Source organism: Rattus norvegicus, chromosome 1 (genome assembly GCF_036323735.1).
Source record: "Rattus norvegicus strain BN/NHsdMcwi chromosome 1, GRCr8, whole genome shotgun sequence".
In the NCBI taxonomy this organism is placed as follows: Eukaryota; Metazoa; Chordata; class Mammalia; order Rodentia; family Muridae; genus Rattus; species Rattus norvegicus.
In genome coordinates, this window is record NC_086019.1 from 240823332 (window position 1) to 240846164 (window position 22833).

Here is a 22833-nt window from a genome sequence, read left to right on the forward strand (position 1 = left end):
GACACATTGCAGTCAAACCCACACGAAGACAAGTTCCAGTCAAGCCCCAACTACACCAAGATACTCTACAGCCAAATCTACATTATGCCAAGGCATACTACAGCCAAACTTACACTACACTAAGATACGCTGTGATCAAATTGTCGAAAGGCAAAGAATCCTGGGTAACTGAAGCAGCTACCCACACACTAAGCATCTCAGTGTGACTATGATCTATAATCAGGAACCACAGAGGTCCACAGACAGGAAACTGACACATTTAACTCTCTGAAATAAAATATGGTTCACCATGACCTCCAGATGCAGTAAATGACACTTAAGATACAAAACAATAACAAGATGTCCCAAGACATGCAGTAACTAACAAAATCTATGCCATTAGCATAGAAGGCCTACAAGGACGAAAACAAACAAAACAAATAAGCCACTTTAAGATAAAATAAATAACTCCAAAGGCAATAATGAGTGAAGCTTGTGTTGGTGCGGACTTGACTGTAGCAGGTGTCTCACTGTGGGTTTGACTGTAGCATGTCTTGGTGTGGGTTTGACTGTAGCATGTCTTGGTGTGGGTTTGAATGCAGCATGTCTTGGTATAGTGTGGGTTTGATTGTAACATGTCTTGCTGTGGGTTTCACTGTGCTGTGTCTTGGTGTGGATTTGACTGTAGCATGTCCTAGTGTAATGTGGGTTGGACCGCGGGGTTTCTTGCTGTTGGTTCGACTCCAGTGTGCTTCAGTGAGTCTGAAGAGACTACATTCATCCTCTTGTATAGAGAAGAATTGTAAGTGCTCTGAACCTCGTCGACATCACGCCAGCCCCTGTCCTCTTATGCGAATGGCAGGGATTGGAGGAGGGGATAGGGGTTTCTTAGAAGGGAAACTGGGAAGGGGAATAACGTTTGAAAGGTAAATAAATAAAATAACCAATAAAAATTCAATATGAAAGACAGAGAGTGGTGATGCATACCTCTAATGCCAGCACTGGGGAGGCAGAGATAGCCAGATCTCTGTGAGTTTGAGGCCAGCTTGGTTTACAGAGTGAGTTCCCAGACAGCCAGGGCTACATAGAGAAAACCTGTGTTGAAGAAAGAAAGAAAGAAAGAGAGAAAGAGAGAGAGGGGGAGAGAGGGGGGAGGGAGGGAGGAAGTAAGGAAGGAAGGAAGAAAGGAAAAAAAGAAAGGAAGGAAGGGAGGGAAAGGAAGGACGGGAAGGAAGGAAGAAATGAATGAATGAATGAATGAATGAATGAATGAATGAAAAAATACAGGAGACATATTTTCACAAGGTAAAGTATGTAAGTAAAAAAAAAAAAAAACAGGAAACTAAATGCATTTTAAAAAACTGATTAAGATGACAAGACAGAGCCTCCTAAAACTCATCTGGGCTCTGGCCGAGCTGCACTGTGGCCACGAGGGATACTGAGCTGTGAGAAGAGCAGGAGAGAACATCAGCATCTCCACTCCTCGAGCTTCTTTCTAGCTTTGAAAACTCTAAGTGCACGGTTATTTCTGGCAACATGCTATACGTTTACAAACCTTGGTCATGGCTGTTCTCATGTGTGCAATCATGCGGACAAGTCCTGATATGTATTTCACAGTTGCAACAGGACCCAGTAAAATTTTTTTTTTGATGTTCTGAGCCAATTGAGGATTTGTTGCAAATGCTCCAAAGGCTGAAAGAAAATAAGATTACATTTAATTTACTAGTGTTGTATCTAATTTCTTAAAATATAATTTAACTTTATTTCTATGCCTATAAATATTTTTCCCACAGGTATGTGTATGCAGCAAGTATGTGCATGGTGCCTGAGAAGGCCAGAATATAAGAAGGAGCATTTGTAATATGAGTTACGGACAGTTGTGAGATGCCATATGGATACCAAGTATTGAGCCTCGGTCCTCTGGAAAAGTGGACTGTGCTCTTAACCACTGAACCATTCTTCCACTTCCTGGTGTTCCTTCTAGATTCAAATCATCAAGTCATTGGCTAGTTCACAGCTATGATTAAATATGTGTACTTTCTCATATGTTACAAGGCTCTCTGGTAATTCTTGTCTAAAGTACCTACGTGTGCACCATTGAGTTAATTGTTTAATTGTTATCACAATAGTAATTGGTTTGTAGTGCTTAACTTGACATTCATGGTACTTTTAAAATAAAGAATAATTAGAAAAACAAGGACTTCATGAAATTCGCAGGCAAATGGATGGAACTTGAAAATATCATCCTGAGTGAGGTAACCCAGTCACAAAAGAACACAATGGTATGTACGCACTGATAAGTGGATATTAGCCATAAAGAAGTTCGAATTACCAACTATACAACTCACAGACCATATGATAGCCAAGAAGAAAGATCACACCAAAGTGTGAATGCTGCCATCCTACTCAGAAGAGGGAACACAGTCTCTGAGAACTAGAGGGAGAGAGGGACCTGGGACAGGGAGAGGAGAGGAAGTGGGGAAGAGTGACAGTTCAGATGTGGGAGGAGATGGGGGAGAAGTACAGAGGGTCAGGAAATTGAAGTAGGTGTGTAGAAGTGACAGAGGAGGAACTTGGAGTAGCCACTAGAAAGTCCCAGATGTCAAGGACCCAAGAGGTTCTCGGGACCCAACAGGGAGGATATTAACCTAAATACCCAGAAAAGGGGAGAGAGAACCCATAGAGACCATATCCAGTGGATAGGCATGGCCCTGGGTGAGGGATGGGACCACCCACCCACCTCAAAAATATTAATCCGGAATTGCTCCTGTCAAAAGGAGATGCAGGGTCAAAGAGTGGAGCAGAGACTGAAGGAAAGGCCACCCAGAGACTGCCCCACCTACGGATCCATCCCATCTGCTGACACCAAACCCAGACAGTATTACTGATGCCAAGAAGTGCTTATTGACAGGAGCCTGGTATAACAGTCTCTTGAGAGGCTCTGCTAGAGCCTGACCAATACAGATGTGAATGTACACAGAGAAACATAGGACTGAGTGTGGAGACCTCAATATAGAAATTAGGGCAAGGCCTGTAGAAGCTGAATGGGTTTGCAATCCCATAGGAAGAACAACTATGTCAACCAACCAGATGCCCCCTGCTTCCCAAGAGATCCCAGGGACTGAACCACCAACCAAAGAGTACACATGGAGGGACCCATGGCTCCAGCTGGAAACATAGCAGAGGATGGACTTCTTAGGCATCAATGGGAGGGGAGCCCCTTGGTCCTGTGGAGGCTCGATGACCCAGAATAAGGGAATGCTAGGGAATTGAGGCAGGTGTGGGTAGACAGGAGGGGGAGCACCCTCATAGAGGAAGGGGGAGGGGGACGGGATAGGGGGCTTGTGGAGGGGAAACTGGGATGGGGGATAATATTTGAAATGTAAATAAATAAAATAACCAATAAAAATGGGGGAGGGGGAGAAAAGGAAACCTTTTCTGCACGTATTTTCAGTACTTTTCCTGTCCTCATTTGGCTTCTCTTTCTGTGATGCAAACACTGATTAAAACCAACTTGAGAAGGAATGGGCTTATTATTTATTTATTTATTTTAATTTATTTATTTTTACAATTTAGAGCCTATTATCAAGGAAACCCCAGGAAAGATTTCAGGGCAGGAGCCTGGAGGCCAGGACTGATGACAGAGGCACGCTACTTACTGGCTTGCTTGCTGTGGCTTGCTCAGTCACCTCTCTCGTAGAGACTGGGTTCAACTGTAAAGGGATGACATCATCCATAGGGGTATGGACCCCCACCTAAGAATTTCTAAACACTGAGACAATGTTATTTCCAAAAGAGAAAACTATATCCAGAAGAATTTATGAAGGCTTTAAGATAAAAATATCAGATGATTAGAGTGTTTCCCAACATACCAAGAAGGGTGCCCTGGGAATGGCCCACATAGTAAATTTGTTTCTGTCCTGTTATATTCACAACAAAGTCAGTGGTAGCCGGAAGATCATATTTTATGTGTTGACCATAACTGTGACACAGATGAACATAGTGTATTAATTGTCCATTAAGAGTTAAAAGTTATACTTTAAAAGTTAAAACAAGAACTTAAGAAGTCTTTCACCCAGATGTAGATCTTTCCTGAGAGACACAGCCAGAATACAGCAAATACACAGGTGAATGCCAGCAGCAAACCACCAAACTGAGAACGGGACCCCCGTTGAAGGAATCAGAGAAAGGACTGGAAGAGTTTGAAGGGGCTCGAGACCCCATATGAACAACAATGTCAAGCAACCAGAGCTTCCAGGGACTAAGCCACTACCTAAAGACTATACATGGACTGACCCTGGACTCTGACCCCATAGGTAGCAATGAATAGCCTAGTAAGAGCACCAGTGGAAGGGGAAGCCCTTGGTCCTGCCAAGACTGAGCCCCCAGTGAACATGATTGTTGGGGGGAGGGTGGTAATGGGGGGAGGATGGGGAGGGGAACACCCATATGGAAGGGGAGGGGGAGGGTTAGGGAATAACAATCGAAATGTAAATAAGAAATACTCAAGTTAATAAAGATTAAAAAAAAGAAAGAAGTCTTTCACTTGAGTAATGATGATGCAAAAAGGTTCAATACAGTTTTAAGGAAAAATAAACGTAAATATTTGTGTTCCTTACCTAAAAGCCCAGAATTCTTTAGAATCTGATTCTAGGTGCACATGTTTCCTGGCATAAGTATTACCTCTGCTGTTCCCCAGCCACACATCTGCCAGAAAAAACCCAGGCTGCTGCTGGGAGGGTTGACCAGCCAAATGGAAGCAGAGAGAGCCCATCCATGCTGCAAATACACTGCAGGCTTTGGAACTAAAAACCAAAGAGAAAAAAATCCTTGTTATTTATAATTGTTTTCAAGCATACAAAATAATGGGCTTATTAGAACATTTTATAATTAAGAACTGTAATTTTAGCCTATTTAAGCCTCCATTAACACCTCTTCGATTCCTTATTTCCTTTCTGGGAAATATTTAATAACATGAATTCGAGTCACCATTATATACTGACATCCACCAAAGAAGTGTTCATGGGTCATTACACTTTTATCTGTAAGCAGATGGTTTTATTTTTTATTGTAAGGCAGTCATTACACCTGTGGGGTCCCATGTTTCCTTCTTTTCCTATCCCTTGAATAAATATGAATTTCCTTATTGGAAGTTTTCTACTTCTAAAATTAATGAATTATATTCTCTTCTAGTAGACTTTAGTCATATGAAAAGTAAAATATATACATATACAAATGCTTTGACATACAAAGATTTATGCATAGATTATTTAATATCTAACACTATGATAAAATTCTGAACTTGAACATGACCTTTGTAATCTGAGGTTCTAGATGGAGACATGAGCTGGGTGTTACTATCAGAAATAGCATGAATTCCTCCTTTCTGCAGGGTCAATGTGCTGGGCCTTTCTGATCAGGTTCTGAACTCCCACCCTGTCCAGAAAGCTAAATTCACAAAGTAAGTTTTGTTTGTCCCAGCTATCATGGCATTCAGTGTGAGTCAGTTGTCATTCAGACCCTCAGCATTGGCTATCTGCATCCCTGAGGCCCGAGAGTCCTTATAATAGGTGATTGACAAGAAAGCTTCTGCATAGAGCGTATTTGACTGAAGAGGTGAATGGTTGCAACGTTTCTTTCCTCATCCATATCTTACCTAAATTACCAGACTCATTCTTCCCCCATGGAATTCTGTAAACTGGGAGGATGTAGCCATCTTGAGTCACCACCTCATATTCCTCATATATATATAACCCTAGTAGGAAATTATCTCACTCTAAACAGAGAAGAGAAAGCACATACACTTTCACTAGTTAATAAGCCAAATTAATTTCATTAATTTGCTCATAGGCACTTTTATAATTTATTAAAGTACAAATTCTTTATAGAGCAAGGTAGCAAGTCCTATGTAAAGATAACCTTCAGATTGTGACGAGCATAAAATGAAGAGTAAATTACTAGTGACAAAATTGTTGAAACTATGTTCATTAATGCTGAAATTAACTGACAACATTCATATTGGCTTCAGGATTCCTGGGTCTTGGTTTGAATAAACAAAATATACCTCCAAATATATGGATAAGGCACATTGTTCTCAGTAGCCGCCCCATGTTAAACCTGCTGGGAAATAGTTGTTAGCAAGATTACTGTATGTCTGAGTGTGAACTTTCATTATGAGGTGCACATGATGCTTGCCAATCACCTCCCTTACAGTTGGTTATACCTTCTAAACAGCTCTTAGAAGTAACTTTATACATCTCAAATGTCAGATTAGATGGAATTAAACATAAAAGTCACCCATGTTTACTCTTGCCCTTCATGAAAATTTAAACAGATACAGGCCATTGTGCTCATTGCAAACATTAGCCAAAATGACTAGCTATGACTAGATTAGTCCTGTCTTCATCCAGAACATAGTCAAAGCCTTTTACAATTTAACAACAGAATAAGGGTAAGTGTAACAATAAACAATAAAGGGAAAACAGCGCAAGGTTAGGGAGAAAGGCAGAGTAACCATCCTCATGAAGTGGGTACTTGTAGGAACTAAGAACTTGGATTTGTCATTCCCGTCTTGCTGGTGTTCTGGTCTTTCTGACTGCACCACAGACATCACACTGATAGTTTTAGAATGTACAAAAATACACACAATTTCAGAAGGACAAATATTGATAACAAAAGAGTACATTGTTTTCAATCTCTTCTGGGTACTTTCTACAGAGAATCTTATTGAAGTATCACTCTGTGCACAGTGTGGTAAAGTAACACATTCAAAAAGTTTAAATGATTGACTCCACCATTGAAAGAGATCCTAGAGACAGCACACTCGGTATAGCCTGGTTTTCTGCCCTGAAACAAATACAGTTTAGCATAGTCTCTTCTGTTTTGTTCTTTTTAAGTTCCTTAATATTGAGGCTATCAAGAAAAGAGGAAGAAAGGCATGTTATTAAAATAAAATATATATTTCTATTTTTGATTCCATAGAGTCAAGGTAGTAAATTTCAATTGAGTGTCTTTAAGGTAGACATTTCACTTATGAATGCATTCATGGTAAATTGAAATTGGTCAGGCCTAAAATCCCAGAGCACATATTCACTGCCACCAAACGTGAAGCTTTTAGGTTTCCTAGAGCGGAAAGGGAATTACAATTCTCTTTTTCCTTAGTGGTCCAATAAATATTTGCATGAATGTGTTTTTTTGGATGACCTTTCCTTAAAATGTGTTAGCTGCTACTTTTGCAGTTAACTCAGGTAATTGTCAAATATGAAATTAAATATTACATAAGCCTGGAAGATGGTCATGGTTCTGACACATCCTCAAAGCCTCAGGGACTCCGTGACAGGCCACTTGATAAAACCCTTCTTCCTGTTATCCTGCTTCCATGAATGGTTCTCATTGTAACTACCATGAATGCTCTTTCTTCTTTTCATGGGAGAATCATAACTGATGAAGATGGATCTTTGTTGCAACCAGAAATATGATACTCTGTTGTATTTAGAAAGATTTAGCCTGAGCAATTTTAATCTAATTTAATCAAAAGCTGTTGAGGTTTGTCATAGATACAGTTATAAAATAATGCTTAAAAGTTTTGTAAACTTGAACAAAGTCAAATGCTTAGGCATTTTTCTATGACTTGACTAAATGCAAAATGCTCTTAAAATCTGGGAATCATCTTCAAAATATATGAATGACAAAGTATTAGTTGCCAACATGCATGAAGATACCCATGAATTCATTAGTTATAAACAGAACTTGAAGAATAAACTAAGAACCAGCATATCAAAGTCGCATGGAAAATGCCAACAATTGCATTTTTATTTTTAATATAAACTGACATAACTTCTTATTTTATGTCATAATGGCACTATCCACTAAAAGTAAGATAGAAAAAGCTTTCCTAAGATATTTCCACCCTTGTATTCCTAGAAAGTAATACACACACACACACACACACACACACACACACACACACACACACACATACACGTGCATGCGACAGGAAATATGTGCTCTTCTTTGGATATGGTCTGTGTCCTGGGGGTCCATTGTGCAGAAAATTTGGTCTCTTGAGTTTCGGTGAAAATTTTGTGGACCTGATAGACCCTAGGGGAAAATCATTACAAGGGTGTACCAACATTGTACCAATTAATTCTGAAAAAGTAGAAAGAATCAAGTCTAATTGGTATTTTTTACACGTGAATGCTTGTTATTTAAAATAATGATGTTAAAGACTAGCCCATACTCAACTTTTGACTCCTGGTTCATCGTGAGAAATCTTCTACATAAATATCTACTTTTTTGTGACAAGTGGCATAGTGTGCTGACACTCATGGCAATATGCTGGGGACATTGAAAAGTAATGCCTAGGGTGTGGTTGACAGTAGAAAATAATGGCTTAGTAAAAATGAAAACTGAGAAAACATGGAATAGACTAGTATGAGAGGACAGAATTCATTCTGTAGACATTACAGTTATAGGAGAATATTCGTTTACACAGAGGTTGCAACTAAAGATGGCTAGAACCATGGTTTCAGACAAGGAAATAGATTTGTCCTGGGGTTTTGGTATGAGATATTTTAAAGACTTGAAGAAAGGACAAATGGAGAACAAAAACTCTGTAACTGAACCATAGAAAAAGAGGCACAAGAGATTTTCTTAGCAATTAACTAAAGAGGCAACAAGAAATCACTTTGGTAATGTGAGGAGGACTCTCAGTAACTTAGCAACTTGCTCAATTGTTTGATTTCAAGTGTGATGACCTGAGAACTCACATTTGAACATAGTGGTCAGCAGCTTTATGTAACCTGTGGGGTGAAGGAGGTAGAGACAGAGATGCATGGACGCTTGCTGGTTGGCTATGACACCTACTTAATAAATGTTCAGGTGAATAAAAGACTGTGTCTCAAATAAAAATCAAAAGGCAGCTCAGACATTCACACCCAAATGCACAAATAGCACATGTGCATATACACACATAGAAACATAAAGAAACCAAAAAAATGTAGCTGATTCTCTCCGTGTGATGTGCGTGTGTGTGTATATATATATGTCTCTCTGACTCTCTCTCTCTCTCTCTCTCTCTCTCTCTCTCTCTCTCTCTCTCTCTCTCTCTCTCTCTCTCAGGTTTAGGGTTGGAGCTCTCCCAGTCTGAGCTACCCAAGTACCAGAACTGTGTGAGGTATAGGAAATTTTTTTTATCAATGTTGCAGGACATACCCACTGAGCACCTGAAATAGCTGGTTTTATGCATCTGTGTAACTCGGGCTTTCACTGTTGGACATCTACCTAAGAAAGCCAATTTTAAGAAGAAAGGAACTATTTAGGCTCAAGGTGTCGAGGGTTGAGTCTGCCATCTTCTGGCTCCCTTGCTTTTGAGCCACAATGAGGTATACATTTACTACTCTAACTTTTGTGAGGCTGTGCATGCTAGGCAAATGTTTCTGTACTACATGACATCTGGGCCTCATTCATGTCTTCTTTGCTACTTTATACATGAATACATTTTCAGTCCTTGGTCACAAATATTTGAATGGTGACTGGTGGTAGCAGTATCACTGTTTGATTTAATTTTAAAATAGTAAGGAATGCAGTAAAATAAATACACAAAATAGTACAGTAGAAAGAGGCAAAACATATTAATGTTTCGACTTTTCTTTTATCAAGCATTTTTACAACAGCTGATATTATAAAATAGCATATATTATGTATTTGTGAATCCTGACATAAATCCTTTGTCTTCTAAATATTATTATTTTTCTTTCTGTCTTGACTCCTTTCATTCATACACAAAATTTAGTGTCAAAATTAATTCTCCTTGGTACCAATTCCCTGTGTCAGGATTCTTTCCCAAGATACTTCCCATTTTCATAATTTTGCAAATATTTTTATATTCATTTCCTCCAACATATCTTTTCTTGTATTTATTAAATTATATTCAATAAAACAACTACAAATAGATCAAAAATATCTCAGTGACCTTTCCCATGGAATGGATGCAAATTGAAAGTTATTTTTCTACTTTTTAGTTTGTTCAGGAAGATGTTTATAGCACATGGGAATACTTAACATACTAGTCACTGCTTCAAGCAATTCTGAGAACAAGAAGGAAATCTGAACTCCGAAGATGGTTTTACTTTCTACTCATGGATGTTTCCAAAATGCATACCATTAAAGTAAATCATAGGAAAACTATTTCAGACTGATTTGGTGACTTTGAGCTCAGCATTTTGTGAGACAACCTGTGGCAAAGCCATTACTTTCATACAATACAACACACTAAACGACCGTGTTCCTCAAATAGAGCATCTAGAACACTGCCACGTATCAAAACTTCCCACGAACATCAAGTTTAGTTTTCTAGCCCACTGTAAGTTTCTTGTGTGTTTCCAAATGATTCTGATATTGGGCTGAATGGGACATTTGAAAGCAAGTGTGCTATCCTATCTAAGTTTCCACACTCCAGGCAACAGTCCCTGAGCCATCTTGAAAGCTATTTGTCTCCGAAAATGATATACGATGGCCATGAGGCTCTCTTTTTCTAACAAAGGAAAATGAAAGAGCATGGCTTTGCTCTATCTTAAATCTTTGTCATTTTGAGATGATCTGCTTAGGAAGCACATTTTCAATCCTGATGAATCCGTTGTTTCAAAGCAGACCCACAGGAAATTCCAATTACCCAGATAATCTAGGATAGCTTATTTGAAAATACTTGTTGCATGAGGACCTCAGACCTACCTTTTATTCTATGGACAATACAAAAATAAACCTGGAAGTGTAGAATAGTCGATTTGGGTGGAAGAATGACGGAAGACGATGTGAGTGCGGAAAGATCAGAAGGGGCAGAGGTAAGGAGAATAAGAACGAGGGATAGAGAACTGTGCGCATGAGGTGTCCTGATAAAACTCATTTTTGTATGTGAAACAAAAGTAAATAGAAACTCATAGAGGAACAGATAATAATGAGCATTTTTGTCATAATGAGGCAATAAGCAACCACAAATGTCTGCAGTATGAGTGGATTCTTGTGACTCTGATTCACAGACTTCATCAGGCAGCAACAGTATCCCACGAAGCGTACACAACCTTATTCGCGTCTAACAGTATCCTGTAGTGATGGGGCTCTTGGCTATGCATCTAAACGGACACTATGCAATATGCTACTGATGCCTTTGCAAAGGTTTCAGCGAGCACCTTGACTGCCCACCTGGTTGTGGTTATAATGAAGTGACAAATGGCAATGTTCGAGCTAGTCAAGGTGGTGAAAGTTTAACGCATTCTCAAAGGGGACTGAGAAACAGCTTCTCAGCCAATCGGTGTTCTGTAATTCCTCAGTCATCCTGCCCCATTCAGAAACTACTTCGCTGAACCCCACTGAGCACAGAACAATTTTATAAACAACAATGACGCTAAATAAATCGAACCACAAACTGTCGCCATCCTCCTCTGAAAAGAAGCAATGTAAGGTGAACATTCACTTGGTGACACTTTCTAATTACACTTCAGATCCCAATACTAAAACAAAACAAAGATTAACAGCTCCAAAAAGCAACTAAATTGATTAAAAGCATAACATGCTTTCCCTACCATTCTCTTTTGAAAAACAAACATTTTTTTTTTGCTTGTCACATCTCTCTGAAATGTTTCATCCTGATATTAGGAGCAAATTCTATATATACTATTTTTTTAGGAAAATAAATGGCTTTTAAGATGGCCGAATAACTGCAAACTTCTTTGCAATCCATCACAGAAACTGATCTCACTTTGGGTCTTTTAGATTAGGCATCCCATGATCCAATTCTTCCTTGAGCACTTGACAGGATATTCCTGCTCCTAGATTAACACTTGCTCCTAGAAATTCCTAAACTCCTTGACAGAGCTCTGGACACTGGAGGAGCTTTCCTGGAGGAGTAGATGAGCTGCAGTATCTGGGAAAACTCAAGAGGAGGCAGATATCACTTCTCAGACTCCATGTACTCTGTTCTTGTATATATTAATAACAACACAAACACAACGATTCTACCTTCACATGACATGTGAATAGTTAACGTTTTCTCTAGTAATTATTTATAAGGGGTACTGTATTTGGAAGATACATATATATATATATATTTTTTTTTCTAATAACCATATCCATGTTTACAAAAAAGAATCATAGGAGAAACGTACCCTAGAGAAGCAGTAGAATCCCAAATTTTCCACACTGCCTACAGATCAGTATACTGCTTATTTGTGTGTGACACTCTTCCTGGTGAGACATGAACAAATGTCTACTTTCCCTAGATAGGAAACAATGAACTGAAGTACAGATGCCACCACAGTCGAACTTGGTGAACCATTAAGTTTTATTGGGGTTATTTATAAAAGCCAAAGTGGCACAGAGTTAGCTACATCACTCAAATCCCACAGCATGGGTGACAGTTCACAAACCGGGACTGCACTGCATAACTTGCAGCAGCTCCACGGTCTTGAGAATATTTTTTTTTCTAGAATGTTCATTGGTAGGAGTTTCTTGCAGGCAGCTCAGTTGATCTCTGCCTTTGCCACATGACTCAGTCTGTGTGAAACTATGTCTTAGAGACCCTTATAGCTTATATAATTGAGAAATGAGGAACTTAGTGAATCTTTCCAGTTTTAGGGATTTTTTTTGTAGCCTTTGAGTTGTTTCTTTTCTGTGCCTGCTGCCTCTGTCTTTGTGAGTTTACAAGTACATCCATCGAGCAGTGTTTAGAAGACCTTGTTTTCTTGGTGTTCTCTATTTGTCCTGGCTTTTACATTCTTCTGAAGTTTCCTGAGCTCTGAGGGGAGGTATTTGAGAGAGACATCTGGACTCTCTCATCCAAGATCTCTCATCCTCTGCATGTTGTCTGACTGCGGGTCTCTGCATATGTTCCCATCTGCTCCAGGAGGAAGATGATGGCTGAGAAAAACACTGGTCTGCTTCCCTGGCAGGCATGACTGTCAGGTTTCCAGGGAATGCTCCAGAAGTTGACATCTGAAGCAAAGGGATTGTGTTGTGATACTGTAGAAAAAGATCTGTGTGATCTGCTGGAGATGGGTAGAGAGAGAAAGGAGAGGCTGCCTCAGGTTGTTTGCTATAGACATGGGATGAGGCTGGATGATTAGAGTTGGAGAAAGGAGGTAGGGAGAAGGCCTGAAGTTTGCCTAGTTTCTTTGTCTCTGGCTCCTCTTACATTTGTATACCGATCTGCCATAATGTTTCCTGAGCCTTGAAGTATGTGGTGTAGAAGTTGGCCTCTTCTGTCTCCAAAGTGTGGCTAGTAAAAGTCTTAATGGTATTTTTTTCTGCTCCAAAAGACAAGTAGAGTCATAACAATCTGGAAGTAGAAAACCATGTAAACAGACACTAACAATAGTCCCCATGCTGTCTTAGGGCAGCCTTGACTAGCTGTCTTAGCACTGGGATTTTTAACAGCATCATGGCTTTGAGGAGCATCCATATTTTCACAAGACGTCCGTGTTTATTCTGCAGCATTTACTTGTCCATGTTGTTTCAGGTTTTCTTAAGCATTGTGTGGGTGTCAGCTGAGCCTTACCCAACCATAAAACTCCCAGGATTTTCACAGTTGCACTGAATTTGTGTATTCTTTGGAAACTCATTTCCTATCCTTTCTCCTTCAGGTACGCTTAAGTCCCATTCAATCATTTGAGTCGCTAAATCGGTAAAACAGTTGAGGACTATACTCCAGCATTATAAATTATATATAATGAAACTTTTGACAGGGGATGGACCAGACTACAACATAATGTTCTGACACAACCATCTTATAAAAAAAAATAATGAGGTTGCAGGCATAACCTTGGTGAACCACTCTCAAAGTCTAACGTCATCGATCTCAGAAAAATGTCAGGTGATCTCAATTAAGAAGATATAGGGAACATGATAAGGTATTGGGGAGGAGGGTGCAGGACGGAAGTTGTGAGGGCCAGCAGAAAGAATTGAAACAGGAAACCTCAGAAGATAGGAGGGGAGAGACCCTCTAGAATGTGCTAGAGAACTGGGAGATGAGAGACACTCAGGACTCAAAGGGAGGGACATTAGATGAAATGTCCAACATTGGGGAGAAGGTACTTATAGAATCCACCTCCTATAAAAAGACATGGCATCAAGTGGAGGGATGTTGTCATCCCATAGTCAAAATCTCTAGTCAAAATTCCTATAAAAAAGAACTGCAAGGACAAAAATGGAGAAGAGCCTGAGGGAAGGAGGTCCAGTGACAGGCCCAAATTGGGATTCAGCTCAAAGGGAGGCTCCAAGGCCTGACACTATTACTGATGCTATGGTGTTCTTACAGACAGGAGCCTAGCATGGCTGACCTCTGAGAGGCCCAACTGAAATAGTCAGATACAGATATTTTCATCCAACCAATGGACAGAAGCCAGGGACCCCTGTAGTCGAATTAGGGAAAAACTAGAAGAAGCTGAGGAGGAGGGCAACCCCATAGGAAGACTATCAGTCTCAACTAACCTGGACTCGCAAGATCTCTGAGACACTGAGCCACCAACTAGGCAGCATACATGAGCTGGTCTGAGGCACCCAACACATATACAGCAGAGGACTACCTGGCCTCAGTGAGAGAAGATGCACCTAACCCTGGAGAGACTCGAGGCCCCAGGGAAAGGAGAGGTCTGGTAGGGTGAGGGTGGGGTATGGGCACCTCCTTTTAGAGACAGGTTGGGGGAGGGAGGAGGTATGGGATGAGGACCACCAGTCAGAGGGTGGACTGGGAGGGAGATAAAAACTGGACTATAAAAAAGGATTAAAGAATTAAAAAAAAGAACCAGAAATTAGACAGGCCAGGGACCTAGGGTATAACCAAATGTTACTGTTCCAAAACATATATACCAATAAAAGCGAAGATATTAAACTGTTATAATGTCAAATTCAGCATATGAGAGATTTTATTTGTCTTAGATTTCATGCAGTTTCCATTGTACTAGGCTTCTAACTTGCCCCCAAAGTCCCCCAAATCTAGAAGTTTCTCCCATTATTTTCTCACCTCCTCCACAGATCCCTCCTGTTCTCAACCCCCTGCCCACAGTCCACTGGAGAAATCTATGTTTTCTTCTCAGAGAGATCCTTGGGTTCCTCTCTTAAGTTCTTCTTGTCACTTAGCCTCTCTGGGTCTGTGGATTGTAGCATGGTTATCCTTTACTTTATAGCTAATAAATATCTACTTCTAAGTGGCTTCATACCATGTTTGTCTTTCTGAGTCTTACCTCACTCAGGATGACCTTTTCTAGTTTCATCCATTTGCCTGCAAAATTCATGATGTCTTTGTTTTTCATAGAGTTAATCCTACATTGTGTAAATGTACCACATATTATTTTTCCATTATTCAGTTGAAGGGCATCTAAGTTGTTTCCAGTTTCTGGCTATTGTAAATAACGCTGCAATGAACGTAAGAGCTTGTGTCCTTAATGGTAGGATGGACCAGTCTTTGGGTTTATGCCTAGGAACAGTATAGTTGGTGTAGTGGGCTTTGAGGTAGGTTGGATTGGTTACCTTTTTTTTTGAGAAACCACTATATTGGTTCCAAAATGGTTGTGCAAGTTTGTACTCCCACCAGCAATGGAGAAGTGTTCCCTTTGCCAACATGAGCTGTTGCTTGAGATTTTTATCTTAGCCATTCTGATGAATATAAGGTGAAATCTCAAGGTAGATTTGATTTGCATTTACCTGATGGCTAAGGATACTGAACATTTCTTTAAGGGTTCAGCCATTTTAGATTCCTCTGTTGAGAGTTCTGTTTAGATCCCTGCCCCATTTTTAATTGGAATATTTGGTTTGTTGATGTCTAGTTTCTAGACTTCTTTATATAGTTAGGATATTAGTCCTCTGTCAGATGCGGAGTTAGCAAAATTTTTTTCTTATTCAGTGGGCTGCCATTTTGTCATTTTGACAGTATCCTTTGCCCTACAGAAGCTTTTCAGTTTCATGACATCCCATTTATTGTTTATCTTAGTGCCTGTGATATTGGTGTTCTTTCCAGGAAGTTGCCCTCTGTGCCAATGCACTGAAGGCTATTTATAGTTACCATTCTCTCTTCTATCAGGTTAAATATATCTGGATCTATTTGCATTTGTCTACATGCAGACATCCAGTTACACCTGCAACATTTGTTGATGATTTCTTTTTTCCACTGTATATTTTTGGCTTCTTTGTAAAGAAAAAATCAAATATTCATAGGTATGTGGATTTACTTCTCGGTCTTCAATTCAATTCCATTGATTAACATGTCTGGTTCATGACAATATCATGTGGTTTTTATTACTACAGCTTTGTAGTGTAGCTTGAAATTGGGGATGGTAATACATCTGTAAGCCCTTTTATTATATGGAATTATTTACTTTTTTTTAGCTATCTGTGTTTTTCCCCCATGAAGTTGAGTATTATTCCTTCAAGGACTGAAACTCCTATTAATGAGGGACATAGAGCTGGAACTGGCCAAATTCTGTATTCAGACAAAGTCTCAAGTGGAAGGATTGGGACACTAACCCAGCCACAAAACCTTTGACCTACAGTTTGTCTGCCTGTAGAGTATTCTGGGACTGGAGCATATAATCATCATCAGAGAGACCAGAGAAACTCCATCCAGTAAGTAATGTGAGCACATGCAGAATAGCGCAGCCAAATATTAGGCAGAGCTCTGGAGTCCTGTAAAGGAGCTAGAGGAAGAATTGGAGGAAGCAGAGGGGTCATGGACATCACAAAAACATGGTCCAAGAATCTACTAACTTGGACTCATGGGGGCTCACAGAAATCAGGGAGCCTGTAGGGGTCTGATCTAGGTCTTCTGCATATATGCTATGGCTAAATAATTTTAGTGTTCTTGTGGGATTCATAAGTAGGAATAGAGACTGTCTCTGACCCTTTTGCCTGCTTATGGGACCCTATTTCTCCTACTGGGTTGTCTCAACCAGCTTTGACATGATAGTATATGTCTGGTCTTATTGTAGCTTATTATGCCCTTTTTAGTTGATGTCCCTGGGTGTCTTAGGGTTTCTATTCCTGCACAAACATCATGACCAAGAAGCAAGTTGGGGAGGAAAGGGTTTATTCCGCTTTCTTTCATGCTGTGCATCACCAAAGGAAGTCAGGACTGGAACTCAAGCAGGTCAGGAAGCGGGAGCTGATACAGAGGCCATGGAGGGATATTTCTTACTGGCTCGCTACCCCTGCCTTGCTCAGCTTGCTCTCTTATGGAACCCAAGACTACCAGCCCTCCTGCCTTGACCACTAGTTGAGAAAATGCCTTACAGCTGGGTCTCTTGGAGGCATTTCATCAATTGAGGCTCCTTTCTCTGTGATATCTCCAGCTTGTGGCAAGTTGACACACAAAACTAGCCAGTACACTGGGAGAAGGCTGAAACTGTGGGAAAGGGGAGAGGGGAACTTGAGGATATGTCCAAGCCTGTGGGGGGTTCAGCAGAGACCTGGGAGGGGGAGAAAGAATGGGGGACAGGAGGTACAAAGAAGGAGATCAAGTTGATTGCCTGATTAAGCTCTCAAATTTTATTTCTGGGCAGTGGCTTATAAAGACAAGCAAGCAGGAAGGCCATGCAGGGGCAGGGCCCAAGACCAATTCACTACCCTCACTGGTCTTCCATTGTTCTTTTGGGTCCTGTGACCCTAAACTGTGCTGATAAGAAGCAGATAACTGGCTAGGTTTCTCAGAGGGTGCATAAGTGGGCTTGACACTCCTGAAACATTCCTTAGGCAGAGGATGTGTAAGGGGGCTTGGCTCTCAACAAGGATAGAGACTAGGAGGAGGAGGGGAGGCAGAGGAAACTCTAGTCAGGATGTAATATTTAAGAGAAAATTTTTTCAAAAAATGAAAATGAGTCTCTCAAGATACTTTGGTACCACTTCCTGCTTTAAATCGTTCACTATTGATTTCTCATTGGAAAAATGTGAAACTTCACTGCAAAATTCAGCAACTGCCTATGTAATGAAAGTTTGCCCTCCACTTTACTTATGTGACTCCCTTAGCCCTGAGAGTATAAGTTGCCTGATGCTCTGAATAAAGCTTGGTATTGCATGAGATGTTAGTCCTCCTCACTTATTGGCTCCCGTCTCCCAGGTCCCATCACCTCTAGAGTGGTAAACAGCCTACCACTCCAGAACCTCTCCAAATACGGCCAGAGGGCAGAGGCAAAATGTTCAAACAGAATGCAGACACATTCAAATCATAGCAAGGTTATCATGTGAACATAGAAAGTAACCAAGTCCCATTTAATCTGTTCCACCTTCTACAAGGTTAGGGTGCTGGCTCTTTACTGCTCAAAAAATGGAAATTAAGGACTGTTAACTCATCTGTGCTCTCAGATCTGCAGCAGCCCCTAACTCTGTTGAAGGAGCAGAAGACACAAGGTACAGAACTCAGCAGTGACGTGTCTCTTCGATTGGGATGTTCTGAGCAAAGAGCACTGGAACTTCTGTCACAGGATAAGGCTTAGTAGCCAGTGACATCAGCTATCTGATTTCTTTCATCAAAGAGTAACAACATGTTCCCTGCAGAAGAACACTATCAACTTTTTGCTATGGACTTTCTTATTTTTCTACCCTGGAGACCTTATTTATGCTTTTATGAAAGATGAAGATTCAAACAACCAGTCATTTGTATTCCAGTGGATATCCCAAGATACCTTTAACTATTTTGAGGTAGAAAATATTGTTCAACAGCTGTCCCACTTAAAATAAACTGCATGCAGGTTCATAAAGAGACACTGGACAGACCCTGTCCCAAGTTGAGGCCAAGTACTTGGCTGCCACCAGTGGTCAACAACAACAACAACAGCAGCAGCAAAATGGAGACATTGGGAAATGGCAAGGATAATGGTTTAGGTGATTCAGAAAGTTCATGCTTCTTTCTAGATGGGTGAGTGGTGGGGGAGCACCCTCATAGAGGGACAGGGAGGGAGGAAAGGATAGGGGGCTTGTTGAGGGAAAAACTGAGAAGGGGAATAACATTTGAAATGTAAATAAATAACCAATAAAAAATAAATTAATTAAACCCCTAAAAATGCGTTCTTAAAGTCAAACACAGAAAATAAAATGCACTGGGAATTTCCTATCAATGTTAAACTTTAATGATTTTTAGATTTCCATAAAATGTGACCTTGAAAGAAGAAAAATGTCTACAGAGAAAAATTTTATCTCTGAGGACTTATAGCAAAACAGTAAATGAACTCCTAGTAACATGAATATGTTCTGGGGCTCTGGATATTTATTAACAGTCTGTTGGAACCAAGGATTAGTAGACTTGTCAACACAGGAAAATACGCAGCTGTTCAAACAGCTCCTGAATGAGGAGGGATAAATATCCCTGCTGATGATCTTAACTGTAGAATACATATCCAAAGAAACAAATTTCAGGAAAATTCCAAAATAGAACCTGGCACAAGGGAAATAGAAAATGGAGATAATACAGAAGCTTTCTAAAAATTCTCCAGGCCTTATGCAGATTCCAGCAAGATGAAATGAGGTTCTCTTGGCCTCTTAGATAATATAGAATAATGCTGCCAGTCATGTGATATTTGGGTTTGCCTATTCTATTTTGTTATAAACTCAGCATCGGTGGAGTTCTAATTACACGCTGTTATTAGTGAAAACAGTGTCTAAGGATATGTAATAAGTACTAAAACAAGGCTATATTTTGTGCACATATTAACGTTTATAGAAGACAAAACTAACCTTTGTGTCTCATGCAATGGAATACTGGTTAATGTAATCTAACACAAAGAGCTATTAGAAATGCTGAAGTTAAGTTTCCATATGTAATATGTTAAATATTCAGTGGAGCTCTACTATTATTGCTCAACACAGAATACAACAGTGTTCCATGGGAAAGATAGATTCCAAATATAGTGTCATTAGCTATTCATAGTTGGGTAAGTGTTCATTTTTTATTCACCAAAGGAGTTGGCTATAAGTCACATCCTTTTAGCAAGAGACAGTGGTTGGGTAGTATAGGTTACAAAATAAAAAAAGAAAGAAAAAGAAAAGAAAGAAGAGAAACAAGAACCTAGTAGGGAGAGGGGACAGGGAGGAGAAGGGAAGAACATGATCAGGTAATGGTAGGAAGGGGTGTTGTGGGGAGCAACAGGGCTGAAGCCCTGAGGGCCAGCAGGAAGAATGGAAACAGGCAACCTTGGAAGGTAAGGGATGGGGGGGACCCTCTAGAATGTACTTGAGACCTGGGAGATAAGAGGTGCTGAGAACTCAGAGGGAGGGACCTTGGATGAAGTGCTCTACAGTAGGAAGGGGACACTTGTAGAGCCCACCTTCAGTGGAGGGAAAGGGGTGCCATCCCACAGTCAAAAGCTCTGACCCATAATTGTTCCTGTCTGAAGAAACTGCAGGGACAAAAATGGAGAAGAGCATGAGAGAAAGGAGGTCCAGTGACAGGCCCAAATTGGGATCCATCTCAAGGGGAGGCCCCAGGACCTGACACTGTTACTGATGCTATGGTGTGCTTACGAACAGGAGCCCAGCATGGCTGACCTCTGAGAGACCCAACAAGCAGCTGAAAGAGTCAGATGCAGATACCAGCACCCATCCAATGGATGGAAGCCCTGTGGTTGAATTAGGAAAAAGCTGGAAGAAGTTGAAGAGGAGGGAAACCTCACAGGAAGACCAGCAGTCTCAACTAACCTGGTCCCACAAGATCTCTCAGACACTGAGCCACCAACCAGGCAGCATGCACCAGCTGAGACGAGGCCCCGGACACATATATGTCAGAGGACTGCCTAATCTGTCCTCAGTGAGAGAAGATGCACCTAACCCTGGAGAGGCGTGAGGCCCCAGAGAGTGGGAAGGCCTGGTGGGGTGGGTGTCGGGGGTGGGGACATCCTCTTGGAAAAGGGGGGTTGGGGCAGAAGGTGTGGGATGGGGAGCAGTCTTGGGGGCAGACTGGGAGGGGGAATGAATTCTGGACTGCAAAGAAGGATTATAGAATAAAATAAATAAATTTGAATATATATAATATATTAAACTAAAGAAATAAACAAAGACTCCTGAGGAAAGCACCCTGATATCCATGGTCTCCATGCTCAATGTATTTGAATGGAGAAGAAACAGCCTGTAACGAGGAAATGGTAGGTTTGCCCTTGTGCTGAAATCACAGACAGAAGCAGAAACCTCTCCCTACAGACATGTGCAGCTGGAATGGCTAGCCACCCTGAGGGGATTCAAGCGCAGCCTAGATTTTGGTAGGTTTTATTCTTTTTTTTTTTTTTTTTTTTGGTTCTTTTTTTCGGAGCTGGGGACCGAACCCAGGGCCTTGCGCTTCCTAGGTAAGCGCTCTACCACTGAGCTAAATCCTCAGCCCCGGTAGGTTTTATTCTTAAAGACAGCTTATAGTATCTTCCAGGTATGTTTGAGTATTCCTGATGGTGTTATGAGTATAGTCATCAGAGTTAGCCAGACGAACACTGGGCAGCCCAAGCAGAAACTAGTGAGAATTATTAAATGAGTGTTTTGTAAAGTTTCATAACTGTTTCCTGTTAACATCTGGTAAAGCTGGTCATTCTTGATAGTTATGTGTTTGGGGAAGATGCTTGAATTATGGTGGTCTAATATTCTGCACAAGTATAGCTCTAATAAAGGATCCTGGACAACATTTTTGAGATGTTAGTATATTACCCTCAGGATGCAGAGGAAGGCGCCCAAGTAGCCTGATCTGAGAGACACACCATCTATGCCTTTACTTGCCTCGATGAAAGTAACATGCTCATTGGTAAAGCACGGATGTGTGGACAATCCCTGCTTGTTGGAGCGCAGACTGTGACCCCATAGTCTAGTAGCAATCACCTGTCAGAACAAATATTTATTTTAGTGCTTGGCAATGGCCATGAGTAAATACTCATCAGTAATGTTCCCGTGGTGCCTCACAGTATGTACTTTATATTGACAGACGGGGGTTTTCTTTGAGGCAAGAGAGAACAAATCCCAACTTGTTTGGTTGCCTTTAATTCTTTTTCCAACCACAAAAAACTCCATCTTAGAAATTTTGTAATTCAATGGGAGGGAAATGGCTGCAAGCACAAAGACTTCTTCTGTGTTCTGTACAACAGGAAACCCAGGGATGTTAGCAAATCCATGTGACTTCTTTAAGTGCAGTAAAAGCCATTCCTCCAGTATCTCTCCATATGGTTTGCACAAGAGCAGCAGGCTTCATCTGTGCAATGTTAGGAATCCAGAATTTTCCATCTCACCCAGACATTGTAAGAATCTGCATTGAGTTAGCTCTCTTGTGCATGGTATGAGCCTATGAGAAGGGCTAATGTACATAATCATGTAGAATCCACTGGGGGGAAATGCTTCCATAAAGAGCACTTGCTTCTGTGATGAATGCATCCATGTCCTCCGCCATGTTTGTGGATTCAGTCAGTACTTCAAGACATTGTCTGAGGAGAAGGTAATAAAAGTAAAATGGAGAGGGGGTTCAGATAAGAGAAAACAGGAAGGGAGAAAATTACAATTTATTTAAAAGTTCTATGGTGAAATTTCAAAAATTTCACTTGGAAAAACATTAGCTATGTCCTAATAAAAGAAGAGTTTTGTGGCTCCTTTGTTTTGATAAGTCACAATGATATCTCTGATCTCCTCTATGACGTTATACTAACCTACAACTGTTTTACTTCCTGATCACTCTTAGAAAACAGTCATAACAAAACCAGATGAAGGGTCCGTTTCCTCCCTCATATGGTAGACGCATTACTGCTGAATCTCCTTATCAATTATAAGTGTAGCTCAAGGCTCAAGAACTCAACTTTTCATGATCAATATCTACCTATGCTCTTTGTTATATCATATAACATCAGGATGAATTTCATA

General features: G+C 40.6%; 1 pseudogene; it reads right to left on the reverse strand.

The window, feature by feature from the left end:
• Positions 1-1374: 1374 nt before the first annotated feature.
• LOC134484831 (tear acid lipase-like protein) lies at positions 1375-22369 on the reverse strand (annotated as a pseudogene).
• Positions 22370-22833: the final 464 nt, after the last annotated feature.